This window comes from Dreissena polymorpha, chromosome 14 (genome assembly GCF_020536995.1).
Source record: "Dreissena polymorpha isolate Duluth1 chromosome 14, UMN_Dpol_1.0, whole genome shotgun sequence".
Classification (NCBI taxonomy): Eukaryota; Metazoa; Mollusca; class Bivalvia; order Myida; family Dreissenidae; genus Dreissena; species Dreissena polymorpha.
In genome coordinates, this window is record NC_068368.1 from 15,439,844 (window position 1) to 15,460,001 (window position 20,158).

The 20,158-nt window shown below is 35.5% G+C and overlaps 1 protein-coding gene and 1 long non-coding RNA gene across 5 annotated transcripts in view; one reads left to right on the forward strand and one right to left on the reverse strand.

Annotated features, from left to right (window-relative positions):
- The window catches only part of LOC127858800 (tudor domain-containing 6-like), a 108,580-nt gene extending 100,287 nt beyond the window's left edge, over positions 1–8,293 (reverse strand). For all 3 annotated transcript variants that reach the window (XM_052396087.1, XM_052396086.1, XM_052396085.1), the window contains exon 1: positions 8,216–8,293. The gene's annotated coding sequence lies outside the window, so the exon portion shown is untranslated. The remainder of the gene's footprint in view (positions 1–8,215) is intronic.
- A 571-nt stretch (positions 8,294–8,864) lies between these two features.
- On the forward strand, positions 8,865–12,153 carry LOC127858523 (uncharacterized). 2 transcript variants are annotated; one of them, XR_008038955.1, is made up of 3 exons: positions 8,865–9,976; positions 10,548–10,685; positions 11,063–12,153. It is a non-coding gene; the product is annotated as an uncharacterized LOC127858523 (long non-coding RNA). The 2 variants fall into 2 exon arrangements; XR_008038954.1 differs by having other exon boundaries at positions 8,865–10,685.
- Positions 12,154–20,158: the final 8,005 nt, after the last annotated feature.

Consider the following 20,158-nt stretch of genomic DNA (forward strand, 5'->3'; position numbering starts at 1 on the left):
ACTTGTCCACGGACAAGTTGGACCCACAAATTCACTTGTCCGTACCAAAGAAGTACTTGTCCGTACTTTTAAGATAAATAAAGGAAAACATCATTACTAATTAAGCAAATAATACAAACATACACTTTTGTTAAGTTCTATATTTGATTATATACATAGTTAACTAGAAAATACAAGCAAGATGTGCAAACAATAAGAACACGTTTAAGTCACACATGATACCATCTCGGATATTTAATAATCTCAACATAACTAGAAAATTCACTTGAAATAAAAGAATCCCCGCTAAATATAAGTATATAATTATCCGCTTATAAGGGAGACTCCTTACAAAGTTTACATTTACACACACCGGTAACGTTTTCAACCCAAGGAAATTCAATTAGCCAAGACTCAACAAATTCTCGTTTCCGCTTGGTGTCGTATTCTTTATCATATTCATACTTGGCTTTTCTCTTCTTTTCCGAAGCCGAACTGATTTTATCATTGGTCTGATTAGCGCCATGGCCTGACGTTAAAGTGGTTTTATTTTTTAAAATCGAATGCAGGTCGGTAAAACATGTTTGCGGCCATTTGCAATTTACAAAAAATGTTATCTTATGCATGATTGGCTGTTGCTATACACGTGCGCTGGTTTCTCTAAAATAAATGTTACCTTATGCGTGATTGGCTTTTGCTATATACGCGTGGACTTGTTTACTACATTAAATAATTATTATCGGAAAATAACCTACCTCCTGTTTAAAAAGTGTGCTAGTCCGCAGATTAATCATAAGCTATTTATATAAACTTTCGTTTTTTTTATTTTAGGAAAATATTGAAGTTTCATTCACGAAACAAATTTTACCACGGAAATTTAACTTGTCCCCGGACAAGCCAGCTTTCAAAAACTGCTTGCCCGGAAGGGGAAATTGACAACTCGGACAGCATATTTCAGAACCCCTGATAGTTATTGATCTAGTGTCATTTAGACTCATTTTATTCTCTACTTGGTATCTTTCAAAATTTGGGACCCATTTTTTTTCCAGGTGGACTCATTAATTTTGGCCTGGGACTCATTGGTCTATAATCTGCGAGTTCAGGGACCCATACATGTAGATAGTAAATTCTAGATTATTCCCTGGTTATATTGAATAAGATTTTCCGAACACAGTTGACTAAATGACCACAAAAATTTCCAATCTGGAGAAATGCCATTTTACCCAAAATTGCCATGAAAAGGCCTGGGGACAGTTGTTAGCCATTTACCACTTAGATATGCACGTTGAAGCAATTGTAGTCCCTCAAAAAACTCTAATTTACAGTGGGGTTTTTCATTCAAAATCAGGTCAGGTATTCGGCCCCATTCCCTATGGAACAAGAGCTGTCACCATAGGATGACATATGCCCCCTACAGTGTCCAAAAAATTTCTTATTTTTCAGGTAGCCCACTGGGCTACCAATAAAAAATATTTGGTAGCCCATAAAATTTACCTACAAAATGATAAGAGGCAAGTTTTCATCTTTATAGTTTTTCTTCATTTACATATACATAATATGTATACATACATATACATATACATAATACAGCAAGTAGTCTGATGTACACAGTCAATATCATAAATTAGTGTTACAGTACAAAAACGCCTGTCCACAGTGTTCACTTTTCCTGATGGGTTACATCTCGCGGGAGGGGTAGGGGGGGGGGGGGGGGGGGGGGGGGGGCGGGGGCGCGGACACGCTACTGACCGCCCGTGATCACCGCGATGCTGCGCAGCCACCGTTAACACCTGTCTGCGAGAGTCATTCACGCGTTTTAAATGTAAATGTACAAAAGAAAATCATATACTACATGTAGATATTTAATGTATGTGCACATGTATGCGTACTTAAATTCGGACAGTACGTAAAGTCGGAAACGTAAATAAAGCGTTTAGATGATCAATACTGTGGACTCTTATGGTGTTAATTAATGCAATGGCCCTTTTTAACAACAAATACCGAGTTTCAAAGAAATCAAGAGAGTATTAAATCATTTATTTACTTGTCCTACTTTAAGTACTGTCCGAATTTACCTATTGCATCCATATGTTACGACACTTGTGTGCAGTCAGTATACAATAAATAATTGTTTCAATAATGAAGGAACTGATACAGCGTAACGGTAACGATACAGCGTGTTTACATTATATTTTATTAAGAGGAAATGTCAATGCCAAAAAATTCACGAGATACCCCAGTACTTAAGTTAAAATTCACAACGAAACTTTTAATGGAAATTAAATGATCTCAATGTTGTACTTGCTACGAAATTTTTATTTACAAATAAATACACCCACGCCAATTTTCGTGCGCTTTTTATCTGGACAAAGAAATTCATTTATATAATGAAGAATTTGTAACCTAAAATAGCTGTAAACGACACGTGCAAACAGTGTCAGGTGATCTACGCATGTTGCAATACAACGGTCCTGATTGGGACAGGGGTTGAAGAATTTTTTCAGAGCCACTCGCCCTGCAGGGCGAGTAGGCCTGACAATCCACTCGCCCTTCACTTTAATCTACTCGCCCTGCATTAAAAATAGATATCTATATTTATAGTTATGATCAACCAGAATGCAGAACCTTCTAAACCTACTTAACATAGTGATTAAACTGCAAACAAATTATCTACATTATCTGATGAATTATATTTGCTTTCCTTACATTTTTCCTTTTCTCAATTCTTTCCGCTTCACGATCTTTCTAATTCTTTCTGTTCCCTGTCGCCATCACCTTGCAGATATTTTAAAATAGAACCCTTTTCCATTTTAATATTTCAGACGAACTTTTACTGAAAGACACGCTTGATTGACAAACGGTTACAATATGGTAAATTTTGCCTAAGGCTTCTGATCACGCAATTCGAAATTATTCTGTTTAATAATTATTTTTTTCTGTTTATTTTTAATTAAATATAAGAAGTATTATAATTAACCAGTGATGTATTATTGTTTCATTGATATTTACATTACAATTCATGCAATGACCAATATATTAAACAGTTTTATTCACTTTTAATCGATTAGCTAAGAGCACTGACAACGACGAAAAGAGCGCAGCCGATTTCGAGAATTATTTTTACTGTGCCCGTGACGTAATTTTTCATTGTCAAAATCAAAGTGCAGTTTCTTTGTGTACTTAACGTATTTTTTGTTCGTTTGAAAAATTGTTCGCAATTTGAATCGATGTGGAAGGAGTTCTTGAACTGAATTTATATTTCTCAACTTGAAAAACAGCACTCGCCCGGTCCGTCGAGTATTTAACAAATTTTACTCGCCCAACCGTCAACTTCACTTGCATATGCGAGCGGTCGAGTGGATTCTTCAACCCCTGTGGGAGCTTATTTCATCATATCTTTAAACAGAACCATATGCCAAAATTCATTTGACACTTTCAAAAATTTCAAACGTTTGTGTTTATGACTCTTATTGTCTATATTACCCACCCCAGGGGTTTTTTTGGGTTGTGGGGGAAGGGGCCTTTAGCCCTTATGTGGGGGAAATTTTACGCGGGATTTTCCACTTTGGGGAAAAATTGTGCGCGTGGGAATTTTGGCGGCGTTCCCCTTTTTGGGGGATTTGTTTACTTACTCTCTCACTATTACAATACATTTGTACATGTTTGCACTATATTCATTGTTTTATTCATAATTTATTACGTTTTGCAAGATTAAATTGAAAAAGAATTGAGATATCATAATCATGAGACACATCTTTCTATTAAAAAAAAAAAAAAAAAAAAATTTTTTTTTTTTTTTTTTTAGGGGGAATTTTTGGTTCTGAAAGGGAAAAAAACCAGCCTAGTTTGGTTGGGGAAGAAGCCGATATTCGGCGTCTGTAATATTAGGTAAAAAAAACCTGCGTGACCCATAATTTGGTTTTAAAAATATAAATCGGGCATATATGAGATTATCGATTAACAGTCGCTCCTTAAATCAAATCATTAATTGACAATGCAAACTAATTAGCAGGTGTTAACCGCGTTCACACCGTTGTAACTAGTGCTGCAACAATACGCCAAAAAACCGTATTGCAATATATTGTCAGTTCAAAAACCCGTATTGCAATATATCGCAATATATTGCTAACTTGTACCAGAATTATAACTCGCTAATTACCTGATAATCCCGTATATTCCAGTTTTAAAGCAAATTCTGGTAAATATTTACTATAAATGTGCTCAAGAATAACAAGAAACACAAACATTCGCAAATTTTCTTCAGTATCAAAAACATTATGGCATTTGTTACTTTTTAAAGATGTGATGAAATAACGTCCAACCGGGACGTTTTTGTTTTCACTGAACACGCGTTATTTCTGACGTGATGTTCCCGTTTTTATACAACACAAAATACACCCATACTTTCCATGCGACGTTCTACATGTCTGCATAATTTTCGCGCGCTTTTTATTGAGACAAAGGATAAAGCACTTTTTATATGACGCTATTTTTTATTGTCGCGTAAGCATTAAAATTTGGAAGCGTGTTTCCGAAATTCGGATTACATATTAAAAATGCTCAATTCAGAATCGAACGAAACATTTACAGTTGTGCGCAATTAATTTAAAGATAATCTGTTCAAAAGCATCGAACTAATGCTCCCATGTAATAACGATACTCCGTATAATAACTTTTATGAATGCTATTTGTACGTAAAAATTTACTTACACCGCTTTGCTTTGTTTACCTTGATATCGTTATTTCGGATTGTTTTCTGGACGAAATGTGAATGAATTTTTATAAATATTCGTACCGGTATGATGAAAATCGTATCGCAATACAATATGCGGATTGCGTATTGCGATATATACCCAGGGTTTTCCCTTCCTTTTATTTGAACAGGCCAAATAAAAATTTGAACCGGCCAAGCAAGGCACTCCTGCTAGGGGGGTCCGGGGTATGCCCCCCCGAAAAATTTTGAAAATCTAGACGCAAAATGGTGCATTTTGGGGGGGTTTGGACAGAAATTTTAGAGATGAAAATTACTTGTTTTTTTGTGTATCACTTAGGGAATTTTTCTAATTTTTTAAAAAATTTGTGAGGGGAGTGCCAAATAATTATACTGTGCATAGTGTGCGATGAATTTTGAAACAAGTCAATAACTAAGCTACTGGTTATGCCAAAGCCATTTATTTCTCATCAAGGGGTCGGGTTTGAACACGTGTATTTGGCTAACACAGCATTGCAAACTTTATTCAACTAAAAGTATTGTTTGAATAATTTCTTTCATGCATTTTCATCGAGATTTTCATCAATACAAACCTTTCTGACGTTTTGAAGGCGCTGTCACACTGAAAAAATCTCTCAGGGTTCGTTTCATTTTGAGAAAACCATGTGGTTACGATTTTTGTAGTTATTTGCGTACTCAAAATAATCAGCCAATGAGAAGCGCCGTTTTGTAGTTATTTGCGTACTCAAAATAATCAGCCAATGAGAAGCGCCGTTATAAATTATACTTGTTCGGTAAAACGTACACACGGAAGTATAAAGAACATAAACAAAACGATGTTAAATCGATGTTTTTGCTTGTTTAATTTCGTCTTTTCTTAACTTTAACAAATACATCGATCAAAGTTGCAAAACCTCTCATTATTTTTTTTTGTTACCAGCATTTGAACCGGCCAGAAAATCGATTGAACCGGTCAATTTGGCCGGCGGCCGGTTCTTAGGGAAAACTCTGTATACCGATATACCGGTATATTGTTGCAGCACTAGTTGTAACCGCGTTCACACCGTTGTAATTAATATTCATTTTCGGTTTCGTTACCGTTTTGAAGAATCCGCTATTGTTTTGATTCATATAATGTTCGGCGTCCTTGGACATCAAAAACGTCACTTTTACTCATTGTTGCGGTTAACAAAGAAGTCCAAATTGCGAAATGACGTTGCATCATGTGCGCAAACTATCCAACCGGCTCTCATTATATTATTTGCAGACGACAAAAGTTGATTCTGATTTAATGATTAAAATACACTGTTACTGTTTACAATCGACATTACCGCAAGTGATCGGTGACTGATTAGATAATTGATTGCACTTTGTTATCGGATTATAAGCAATACACAGTGTACAAACACATGGTCAGCGTGTTTATTCTACGTATGTCTGTCAATAAAACGGGCTACCGCTCTTATAGATTCAAAGTAGCCCAGCAGGCTTGAGCTGGAAAATTTCAGTAGCCCGATGAAAAATTTTGGGAGCCCTCGGGCTCCGGGCAATGGATTTGTTGGACACTGCCCCTATAAATGCTTTGAAAGAAGTTATGAGCATTTTTCGAAACCTAAATACCAAATCCTTGAAATGCACTAAGTGACCCCCGTGACCTAGTTTTTGACCCGGCAAGACCCATATTCGAACATGACCTAGATATTGTCTAGATACAACTTCTGACCAAGTCTGGTAAAGATCGGATGAAAACTATTTGAATTAGAGAGCGGACACGAAAAGTGTGACAGACAGACGGACAGTGCGAAAACTTTATTTATGTAACTTTTACTTGATTGGGAAAAGGCTGTAACTGGTAAATTATAAAGAAGGAAAAAACGTGAGGACATAAATCAATGTGCAAGCCACAAAATGCAATTTGGTCAAGGAAATTATAGTTCTTCTTGAATGCTTTGAGCTTTTATGATTACATAATCATTCGACAGCTCAAAGTTCTTCTTGATAAAACTAAATACCATGGCCTGGATTGCAGAGTTTTCATGAAAAATGCTGTTGTCTGTTGCAACTTTCAGCGACCCAGAGAGTCAAAAGCTGGGAGTTGGATTATTGCAAGTAAACTGATTCAAGGCAATTTAAACTTCTCATAAAAACTATTTCCTCCCATATTAAGCGATCATTCATTTAAAACAAACAGTAATTTAATCTACTGCCAGTACATGCAGCAGTCCGTTGTCTCTAAAACTAGAATTAAGGGTGCAACAGGGCTCGAATTTAACTTTTTTTACCACTTGCAAAACATTGCGAGCAGCTTTAATACCAACTCGCAAATTCAAAAACATTCTCGCAAATTTTAGTTTTATATAAAGTCCTTTTTCCCACTGTTTCACTGTTTTGGTAGAAAGATTTAATTTCAATTTTTTTCTTACTCAACGGTTAACTTTGCTTTATCTTTCGTATTGTTATTTCAGTCTGTGTGCAAAAAGAAACTAGTTATTTTTCGCTTCGACGCCATGTCTTTTCAAGTTCAATAAATATGTGTGAATAGTCGACTGTTTGACATAATTTGTAGCAATACCATCTGTGTATCTGTACTACAAGTATACCAGTCTACATACAAGGTGTGCGCTTCTGCATACGGGTATTCGGACATTCTATAAATTGACCACGGGTTAGCGTTCACGACGTCGAGCCCATTTAGCAAATTTTTTTTTCACTATTTCTTTACTGGCAAAAAAATACTAGTGGCTTAAATCTTAACTCGCAATTGGTATTTTTCACTGGCATTTTGCGGGTGTTAATTTCGAGCCGTGGTGCAGAATCACGCTACTTTTTGGGGTTCCATCTTTTAACTTAAATGGATTAATACAAGACGGTAAGTGGTTCTTTATTTTAAATAACTTTTTTTTTAAGTTTTCTTATGAACTTCAACTTGTGCATAAAAGACAGATCTTTATGCTGCTTATGGGAATGTGAAAAACATCAGAATTACTTTATTTAATAAACGTGTGTTCTTGTACAAAAAATTCATTTTTACAACATTCTTTGTACACAATTGTTTTACGCAACATGAAATTTTGTAACCGATTTCAGATGTAATCAAGAATTAATTCTTATTCAGATATCTGCACAAACTGCGAGAAAAACAGTCTATTAAGCACTATTGATTTGTGCAATTGTATTTTAATAACTCGAGATATCTACAAAAATAAAGTTCCTAATGGTGTGATTACATTCTGTCCAGCCCTTGTGTAAATACCTGAAAACCCCGTTTATTCTTCACCATGAATAACAAATTGGGTAAATCGACCTTATATCCTATGATGTTATAGGCTACTTTCGTTTTAATTTTAAGTCACCTGGCAAATATTCCCGCCATATTGGAAATGTTCTACTTTTTTTAAATGCAAATATTTGTCAAGGCAGTGATTTAAGCAACAGTCTAAACTTACAAACGTCAATATGTCTATACAAGTCTTACAAATGCCGTTTAGTGCATAATACTATGTACTTAGTAATATGTAATAATACCAAATAGTCTCTAGATTTCAGCAAACATGCTTTCAGTTGACCGGAAGTGAAATAGGGGTGTTCAGTCAACTCGTAGCCAAGTAAACTGTTGTCAATTCGTACCTAAGTCAACTCGTACCTTATTCAAACTATTGGTGTGTTAATGGGTTCTAGAGGAGTAATTTGTGCATACACAAAAATGAGAAACACTTTCAGAGTAAATTTAAATCTTTGTATTGCAATATGTTTACAAAATAACACTTTTTTCACACAATATTTTTTAAAGATTTACACCATATGCACAATTATAACAGACACATATTTACACAGGTAAAAGATGTATTCATGGTTTTTAATTTTTATTTTAATATTTAAAAAAATGCAGTTAAACAAATGTTTTTGATGCAGATTTTACTTTTACTCAATATTTGCACACAATATCAAATCTTTACAATATGTACACAATGGCAGGAGACACGCATCTATGTATTTTATCATTTTTTTTAACAATTTTATTTTAGTTTTTATTTCAATATTTACACGATATTTACATTCTATTTTAAAACATGTGTTCAAGCACAGGGCTTGTATTTTGTGCTCAGCTGTTTAAGCAGGGCTGTTGCTGAAACTTCGCACCGCCTGTGCATGGACCACAATTGACCTTGCTACATCCCAGCAAACATGCACATATGGGTCCCATATGGGATGTTTCTGGGCAAACCCATATGGGTAAGCCCATATGGGAGTCATTTGGGACCAATATGGGCTAGCCCATATGGGAATGCCCACAAGGGTCCCATATAGGTCCCATATTATTGCGCTATCGGGCAAATATGTAAACTTGTATTTATTTGATTAAAAACTCATTTCTTAAAACGTATGTAGAACTTACTTGATCTAAACTGCTAATATTTTACCCAAAAATAGAAAATCGATGCATAAGCAAATAATATGCGGCCCATATGGGTCCCATACGGGTCCCATATGGGAGTTATTTGGGAGCTATATGGGCTTGCCCATGTGGGAATGCCGATAAGGGTCCCATATAGGTCCCATATTATTGCGCTATCACGAAAAAGATGTAAACTAGTATTTATTTGATTAAAAACTCATTTCTTAAAACGTATGCTGGACTAACTTGATCTAAACTGCTAATATTTTACCCAAAAATAGAAAATCAATGCATAAGCAAGTAATATGCAGTCCATATAGGTCCCATATGGGTCCCATTTGGGCCGCCCAACAAAGCACAAAATCAGCTACCGGGCTGTTTCTGGGCAAACTCATATGGGTAAGCCCAAATGGGAGTCATTTGGGACCTATATGGGTTAGCCCATATGGGAATGCCCTTAAGGGTCCCATATAGGTCCCATATTATTGCGCTATCAGGATAAAGATATAAACTTTTATTTATTTGATTAAAAACTCATTTCTTAAAACGTATGTATGACAAACTTGATCTCAACTGCTAATATTTTACCCCAAAATATAAAATCAATGCATAAGCAAATAATATGCAGTCCATATGGGTCCCATACGGGTCCCATTTGGGCCGCCCAACAAAGTACAAAATCAGCTATCGGGCGCACATTTTTTGAAAATTCTGTTTTTGATATTGCTTTGTTTTAAATAATGTATATACTATGATTAATATGTAGTTATTTTCAAGAGATAATTTTAATTTAAATAATCGCGCAGAAAAATAAAGTATTTAAATAATATGCGCATGCGCAGATGTTAATTCCGCCTCGCCTCGCATTCAAAACAAAAACACTCGAAACGGTAATTTGTTAAATTGTGATATTAAACACGTAATTATATATTTCTTTTGAAATCAGATATATATGGCTGATCACGCATTATTTATTTATCTGTAACTCCAATGAATGCTTGTGTGTTTAATAATTTGAATTGCAAATTATTAGATTTCTTTATTCGCTTTGCCTTTGCCATGTATTTTCGCGACGTAAGTCGTTACGTTCGATTGTCGCCATAGATCAATCTCTTAGTTAAACTGCTTAATTCAACTTGATTCTGCCCAAAATTCAATACAAACTATTTATAGCAGACAGGCGCATGTCTGAAAAAATGGAACACTTAATTAGTAATCATGCTAATGCATGAGAATCTTACTTATCTCATACATTGATAATATTAATTTAAACGTATTGCATCAAAGACGTATAATATAATGTTTTTTTATAGGTCTTTGATTACTTGCAAGCAAGCCAAGGTTGTCTGCCTGTGGACAAATTTTTAGGATTATTTAAACACATATTTGCAGAATGTTAAAAAAGTCTGTGTATTAAGAAATAATTAAATTCGTAATGTTTATTGTACAAATTTATTTCAGAAAATAAAATATTCACCACCGCCTCGTTTGCCAACATCGTCTTTACAAGGAATGTCCAGCAGTGCATGACAGAGGCCGGTCACTCCCATTAGGTCCAGGCAGCTGAAGAGCCTTCCCAAAGACAGTTCATAGGACAAAGTAACTGATTTTTGTGCTTGAAACTTTAACTTAAAATTATTTCAGTTTTGGAATTACTGCTTATAAAATACCTGATAGTTAATTACATAAATAATTGATGTAAACAGATAATCCAACTTAAAAAATATAAAATACACAGTCATTTAGTGATCTATAATAATACATACTTCTACTAATAAAAGAAACAGATTGACGTTGACGGGCATATAGGTGCAAGTTGCTATAATCAGCCCTAGCTGTACAACAGCTGTTGGGACAAATCGGGCCCGCCGCCGTTATATCGGCACACATCCGATATACTTATATCTGACCCAGCTGTGATATATATTATTGTCAACATAATTTTAGGTACAGTTGTTTTTTTCTCTTGTCGTCAGATGCAGTTACACAGATTTTAACGGTGTTGGAAACAATGAGAGACAAGAACAGGGAAATGAAGCGGATGCTGCAGCAGCTCTTGGCTAGGTCAGCTACTGATGACGAGCCAATGCAACTGCCAGAGAACATCATTCTTCCAATTGGAACATTTGAGCAAATGGATGAGTTTGAATAGCATCTTGGTGATGAAGCTACGATCCATCTTTTCTAGGACTGCTGCATAGTTCAAGCTTTTTTATCAAATATATTAAGCAATGTTGTAAATGTAATTGACAGTTTTTTCTCCATTAATCCTAAACCATTCCTTTAAGGCTCATCTTCTAAGAAAGCAAACAATCTTTTTTATCTGGAAATGAAACAGTATATATTCCTTTGCAAAAGAAGAAACAGCATTCCAGTTTTTGAAGGTTTTAAAAGACATATATATATATATATATCATGTGCAATTACGAAAAACACTAGAATGTATGAAGATATCAAAGATAATAATATGGACTTGTTCTCGAAAAAGGATTTGCCATTTATTTCAGTTTTGGATTTTTTTGCAGGGTTTTTAATTTGTAGTTTATAAAATATTTTGTTTAGTCTTGCAAGTATGTTTTCCACGAATGTTCTTTGAGTACATGGTGTGTTATTTGTATTGGTTAAAGATTTAATATGCATGGGTATGTTTTGTAGTAATGTGTAGTAAATCAGGAAAATACTTGAAGGTATTCTGTATATGTAAAAATAATAGAAGTCCTTAATTCTATAGTCGTATAACTGGTCGACATATATAATGTTATAGAAAAACGTCTTATTGTTTGAAGTTATGTCTTTATTGTTCCATAAAATACTGTTGGTTTGGGTTTATATATTATGAGTAACATTACTCCATGCAGATAGAACATTAGATAGAAACATGTTTTCGTTAGCTACTTTATGTAAAATACTTTTGCTGATGTTACATTCAAAAAGTTAGGAATCACCATATTATTTTAGAATTTTCTGGTAGAATAGTTAACGTGGGATCCTCCTGCTATGTATGTATGAATCCATGTATATGTGTGTAATACTTTATGTGAATAAAAGTTGAGAGTACTTTAATAAATTTTTAAGTCTTAACAAAAACCTTGTATTTCTTGCAGGATAATGCTATTAAGCTCTTAAACCCTTTGATATCACTCTGTTCCAGCAAGAAGAAATAGATAAAACATTTTAAAAAAATGAAATGGAAAGTACATGTACAAGAATCTTTTGTCTGATGTTCAATTTGAACACACAGTATTTCATGTTTGCAGCCTACATATTATTTCTAACATCACCTGAATTTCCATTAATGCGTTGTCCCAAATTTTACAGGCTCTGTGTACCCATATTGAATACAATGCTACCAGTTTGTAGCCCATATTTAGTACAATGCTGCCCGTATGTAGCCCATATTGAGTAAAAGGGCTACCCGTATGTAGCCCATATTGAGTAAAAGGGATGCCCATGTTGGACCTATATGGGTCCCATGTGGGCACCTATATGGGCCCCATGTGGGCTGCCAACATGGGACCCAGATGGGTAGTGCAACCGGGCTCCATATGGGTCCCATCCTGGCTGCCCCATATACTTTCATGGGGCAGCCCAGATGGGACCCATGTGGAGCCCGGTTGCACTTCCCATCTGGGTCCCATGTTGGCAGCCCACATGGGGCCCATATAGGTGCCCACATGGGACCCATTTGGGTCCCATATAGATTGTTTGCTGGGATGTATCTGGTCTTGCATTGATATCTGCTGGCGTCGATGATAGCGGATAGCTTGAAGCTAAATAGCCAGCTGAACATGCCTAAGCGCATTTTTGCCTCGTCCGACAGTAGACGTATGGGAAGGTACATGAGGGGCAGTCCCCGCACTCCCACTGAGACGTATGTGCCAACCTACCGGTAAATTAAATTTGAAATAAAGATACAGTTTCGTCTGTACTTAGAAATTTATATGAACAATGGCATAAAACCATCATAAAAACATTCGCACATATAACCCTTGTCAGCATGTAAGTTTCACTATGAAGTAAACTGATGGAGATATATTGATATGTAGAATTTAACGTTGCTATAAACACTGGGGGCTGACGAGGTCAAAGCGTAGTCCGTTTCGCTACGACGTCGGGTATATGTTTTACTACGAAAACATGGTGTAAATACACTACTTAATCAGGCGAGTTTCATATTTTCTTGTGTTTATGGATTAGAGAACGGAGCATCCAGTAATGGTAGGTACTTATTTTCAATAACAAACTAATAACAAATGCGCGTAGTTGCAACCTTTAAGTTTATTTTGAGCTAAAATCGAATTATTTTGATTTGAAGAAATGCATAAGGTGGTTATTCTGTTAAAATAGCCAATTACGGTAACTTAAATGAAATAAAACAACATTTTACTTTGATTCAGTGTACATTACACATTTTAAAGTACAAAACAGGTTAAGAACATATATTTTAATTATTCAAATGCTTTGTTTCGAAAGAAATTACAAGTCGGTATATTTCATGTTTAACTGCATAAACCAGACACATCTTGGATTATAATTTGATGTAACAGACCTATGAAATGACATTGTGCTTAAATTCAGAGTTTTGCTATTACAAAATCATAATCTTACATGTTTTAAACACAATGTTCGACTAATCCGTTCTCGATGTCATGTGTATTTAAACAATGTTTTCGTAGTAAAACATATACTCGACGTCGTAGCGAAACGGACTACGCTTTGACCTCGTCAGCCCCCAGTGATAAATTGAGTTCATAAATTGAGAATTGTTTTACCATCTACATCATTGTTCGTTCGAATACTCATTCCAAACACCGACCAGCATGGCACATGCCAAGTCGAAGACATAAACCAAGTTGATCCTATGTTACTCAACAGTCCATCGAAACGACAAGGCGCAATTTCCACCAGAGAGTCGAATACCTAAGATATGTGTTCTGACGGTAGAAAAGACAGACACGTACAGTAGTTTCCTGATTTATGAGTACGTTTCCCGTCTCATTGCATTCTCGGCAGCGAGCCCCTTAGCCTAATATAGAAATGTAACAATTAAATGAAATTCGTCTTCATGATATTTGCTCAGTTTCCTATTTATTTAGACGACTTAATTGTATATATATATAATTAAGTCGTCTAAATAAATAGGAAACTGAGCAAATATCATGAAGATATACCTGCACTTGGCGCCGTCATGTATATATCTTGGCGTCCTCTCCGAAGGCGTATGGCCTTCCATATGGCTTTATCGAAGTCCACCACAAACTCGTCAATCTCCACTTCCCGTCACAACATACAGCCAATTTTCTGAAGACAAGAGTAGCACATTGCAATATTTCAAAAATGTGAGCATTACTCCCATTTTTAAATTTCGTTTTAATTCACTCGAGTTTCAATTTTTTTCAAATTTCAAGTCACTAGAAATTTAAATGCTAACCTGCAGAATCTTGACGTAATCGACTGTTCGTCGGCCAGACATCAACACAAATACGAGGAAGATCTGTTTTGCTCAGTCGCCTCGACCCCATAAAGCGTGTACACTCATCAGATTTTCGCACAATCTGAAAATAAACGATAATCAGTATGTTATACATCTCACATACGTCGTTTCTTAAAGATGATTTACAAATATTAAATGTACTGTCCAAATACCATCACTTGAAGGTCTTAAGGAGGCTCAACTGCTCGTCGGTGGCGAAGATTATGTGGGTCCTCCCGTCAACTCGAATGTATTCTTAAAAAAAAACTTTCGGCAGGAAGTTCTCTTTTAACTAAAAATGAAAAAATCTCCGTCAAGCGATGGATGTGTAAATTTATTTAAAGTAAGATTATCATCAGTTTATATTAATTCATAATGAAATACCTCAAAGTCCATATCTTGTGGGTCATCTGGACGTTGCCTCTTTCTGTTCACAACCCGCATGATGTAGTCCAGATTTGGGTGCTCGATGTCTGTTGATGTCAGCATATCGCTCGCCGCGGTCTCCAAAATGCAACTTTCTGCGGCGAAGATCTGTTGACTAGCACATTGTGTGGCCTGCAAATACACGAAGATACAAATATCGTACCATGTAGAGGGTGAACTTTATGACAGCCTCTTTCGACGTGAACCATTATCAATCAGAACAACCATTACATGTTTTTGATTAAAAAAATTAACAAGCACATACCTTCTGAGTTATAATTATTGGACTCTTTTTTGAAAGGACTGGCGAGTGGCTGTGGTTAAGTCGGCTGCAACTATCATTGCATTGCCGCACACGTGTTGGACATTTATTTGATTTATTCCGGACACTGCACCACCAAACAGTACTGCTAATATGTCGCTCCTAAAATAACAAACGGTTCGTATTAGAGATGGGCAAGTATTCATAAAAGATATGCACACATATTGAACTATGCGTGGATAACTTACCTTGACGACGTATGTGTAGCCGATGCTGTCGCATAGAAGGTCTTTAAATCACTTCGATCCGCCTATTACAACCTCAAATGTCACAGGCGTATCTTCTGTGTAGGACTCTGTAGGCGCGGCGTCTTTAAGGGACCTGGAATTAATCACATGGGGTAAGTATCGTAGGAAAACGACATCGATCATCACCTGTAATAAACGAGTCAGACGATTAGAACTTAACCCCCCCCCCCCATTATAACTTACTTTTCTAGTGCTTATCTTGTTTCTTGGAATGAAGTATGTACTGTAAGGCTAATATCGCAACCACGGCTGATGTCTTCCTCTTCAGATATAATTTCACTGACGTTAGTACCCCAGGATAAGTAACATCAATAGTTGAAGTTGAAGATTATGAATGCTGTATGTAAATATATATAGAAATTATGGAAAGTTGCACAATACATGTTCATCAACAGGCGTGTCTTCTGTCTCCATGACCTCGGTCGCAATGCCATTGCAGCCTCTTCTAGGAACGACATGCGTATCGTATTGTTCACCTGCTGTTACAAATGACATTTACTTATAACTTATATTGCATCACAAGTGATCTAAGTTGCATTTTAAAATAAAGCTGACTTGAAGAAAAGTTGACGGTCTAATATTCCGAACCCACCTGCGTTCCGTTATGTGCCAAAGAAGAGCAGATCTTGCATACAAACGTTTATTCTGTTTCACCGCGAATGGCGGCAAAGTACTGTTTTGGGGTAATGCCTACAATGACAAAACATTTCAACCCGTAACTGTTAAGAACATTCAAAACATGGCATGAATAGCACCACTGTGCGTCACTTATTTATTAGATGTGGAGCCAGTGATTAACGAACGTTAGTAATTAAGTCGAGGCCACGAGATAGAAAATGGAAGAGTGCAATTAAATAAAGAGGAGTGAATGTCACCTCTATGCCACCGTAAATTTTCGTTGTAGTTATGTTTTTTGTGTAAGTAAAATGTAAAATTTAACATTTACGGTACAATGCTCTAAAATATCCATTATTTGCATTTTTAACCGTTTAAAAACTATAAAATTATAAAGCGTTACAAGCGCGAAATGATGTATAATTTGTAAAGTTCTGTTGTTGTCGTTCCTTTTGTAACATTACGAGGATTTACTGTAATAGGTATAAAATAAATTCTTTACTGTCTCAGCACGGATGGCCAAGTGTTTTAAGCGCTACAGTTTTACTCCAAGGGTCAGTGGTTTGAGCCTGGGAGTTTCTTCTTTCTTCAATTTTATTTTTTGTTTTATACTGGAACTCTTTAGTTCCGATGTTTGCATTTATCAATTTAAAGGGCTTTTTCAAAGATTTTGGCATGTATTGAAGTTTGTCGTTAAATGCTTTATATTGGTAAATTTAAACATTGGATCTAAAAATCTACAGTAAAAAAAAAAAGTAACCCTCAACAGGGCTCGAACCACTGACGCCTGGAGGCCTGGAGTAAACAAAATATCCCATTTAGACCACTCGGCCATCCGTGTTCTTCCAATGAATTTTGTATTTTATACTCTATATAAGCAATCCTCGTAGTTTCACAAAATATAACGACAACAACAGAACTCTCCAAATTATTCAATCGTTTCGCGTTGCAATGCTTTAATTATAATTTTTTCTGGTTTTTAAATCGTTAAAAAGATGTACCGGTATATAATGGAAATTTTAGAGCATGGTAAATGTTCAGTATTACTGTTTCCTCACAAATATCATAACTAAAACAAACATTTGCGAATCTAAAACAACATTTTTTAAATTTTGTCAATTTGTCAAAGAGTGAAAAGGCCCCTTTTAAGCATTTAATGACAAACTTAACAAGAAATATCTTTAAAAAAAGATATACGGCGGTGATTGTGGTTGTGGTTGATGAAAGATAAAGAGTTATATCAATGAGACAACAAATGCCTTTTTCTGCGCAGTTCTTATCAACATCACATGCAAATCAATTACGTTGCGCCATATTTCGTGGCATAGTCCGCATTATTAGATAGTATTTACCACATATCTATATACATAGAACAGAAATACACAAGAAGAATGAAAATTTAATCACAATATACGAGGCAATGGCCACAAACGAATTAACCGTACATATTTGAAATATTAATACGCGCGTTCTTCGAACAGACATGTATTAGTGTTTTTTCGGACACAGTTATTTGATTCGATTGTTAATAGTATCGTTAATCATCGCGCTCATGCTTAATAAATTGGTCGCTATGGTGGAATAATGCTTATTAAATTAATTAAACTAGTACTTATCAACGAGCTTGTCACAGTAGTGTCAAATCCCCGCCGAAATGTGTTTGCTTGTATGACAACATTTGTTATAGAGTGTAGAATAGTATTTGTAAACATGGCACCTGTGTCATATATTTATATTTCAAGGATCAATGAGTTATATTGTGTTGGAGTTATAAATAAAAAATAATAATTAAGGGAGATAATTCAAAAACTACTGCCGAAAGAGTTATGGTTCATGTTCACTGCACTTCTCCTAGTTGTCATCTGTTTATATTTCTAGTTTCAAGTAAATCCCTTCAGTAGATTTAGAGTTATGCTCCTGACAAAAATTTACTTCGAAATTAAATCAAGGGAAATAATTAAAAAAACTTAGGTAGATATAGTTATGGTTCTTAGTAACTGCACTTCTACTACTTGCCATCTGTTCATATTTCAAGTTTCAAGTAAATCTCTTCAGTAGATTAAGAGTTATGCTCCGGACAAAAAATTACTTTGAAATTAAATACAGGGAGATAATTCATAAACTAAGTTATATAGAGTTATGGTTCTTAGTCACTGCACTTCTCCTACTTGCCATCGCACAGACGGACGGACAGACGAACGGAGACTATTACTATACCCCCTCCGAATTTTTTTTCGGCGGGGATAAAAAACACTTGTGTTGACATACCGTTATTATATCGACGAATATCTGCAATAAAGAAAAGATATTTAATTCCGGTCATGTTCATTGGGTTAACGCGATAGAGTTAATATAATGATCTTGCACTGACCGCGAACTGAACTTTATACCTTGCGAGATGGAATGCAATGCATTAAAGTGAGGTCACGATTCCACTGCTGGAACGATGGTTTGTTTAAAGCATTATACTTTTACATGTTTTTTTTCGGTGTTTCAAAAATAATTTAACGTATTTTGGTCAAAAAGAATATCAGGATAGGGAACAACAATATTTATATGATCTAAAATATACATGATCACAGAATGCAATACGGTAGTAATAACTAAATATGAGGACACAGCCTTTAAGTACAAACACTATGGCGCTGAAAATCTTCTAAATGTAAAGGGGCACACACAAACTGTATTGATGACGTTAACTAGTTGAGTGTGAAACTGTTCTATCCCTCAAGCCTTATTATAAGAGATAAAGTAGATACGTGCTGAACACGCATTTAACATCGTTACAAAGACGCGGTCGTGTTGCCGATGTTCTGGGGAATTATGCTAAAATCAGCCAATGGAGTAAATGAAGTGTATTCATTCGGATCTAGCCGCGAGAAATTGTATTTGAATTTTATTGGGCACTTACAAATGTCAGGTAAGGTGAAAAACTGGCTTAGACAGCTATGCCGAAAAACATACCAAAATCTGTGAAAAGGTTCCTTTAATGCGTCAGTAAGCGAGTTAATGCGTATGAGAGCGAATCGATGCGTCCGTGAATAAGTAATTGCATTAGTTATTGTGTCAGTGCGCCAGTGAGTGATTGTATTGTATATTTGTGTGTAAATGTGCGAGTGCGTCTATGCCTCAATGACGTTGTTATTATTTTATCAATGATGAGACAATCTGTAAGAAAGTGAGTGAGTCGATGCACCTGTTAGATATTCGTTGCTTCAAGGAGTTATTGCGCACGTACCTTGTAAAGGATCTATAATTTCTTGAATAGTCATTATTTGACTAAATTCAGAAACAGATTGAGTGAGAGGGGTTGCTAAATAATTTCAAAATTATCGTGCGTGTGCATCTAATAGCTACTTGCAAAACATGGTTTTAACGGTCGATTAATTCAAGGTAAAACATGTGCTGTTATTTGCTACTGATATATTTAACCGATAAAACCATGTATTATCAAAACTAGTGTTCGACTGTTTGAATTGCACTTTCAAATAGTTTTTATTGTTTTTGTTAACTTATTAATTCCTTTTATATGAAATATCCTTGCAAAGTCAACTAGATGATAAATAGAACTGTAAGGAGGGCCAATCACTCCACAGGAATCCGATCTCTAAATAAATCAACATATTTTACTCGACTGCATGATTACAGTGTAGATAGCTGTTTTATTTTTATCTGTTGTTGATATTGCTCGGGTAAGGATTGGTTTTCACTGCTAAATCACTGAAATATGAGGAACTTCAGTTCTTCTGAATATTTTCGCCTACATGGGTTACATTCCACTGCAAACGGCCTCAAAAGAAGCGATGTTGATTGTGTCGATTTCTTTCTTGCAAACCACATGAAGTGTATTTTACTAGTTTACATCAATTTGGCTTAGAATTATCTTTAAGCAACGGTACGGATATAGGGGTCTCTAATAGCAAAATGATTTATTTATGTTTCGTTGAAGTTGTGCTTAAATAACACAGGAATTGGAGTATTTTGTGAC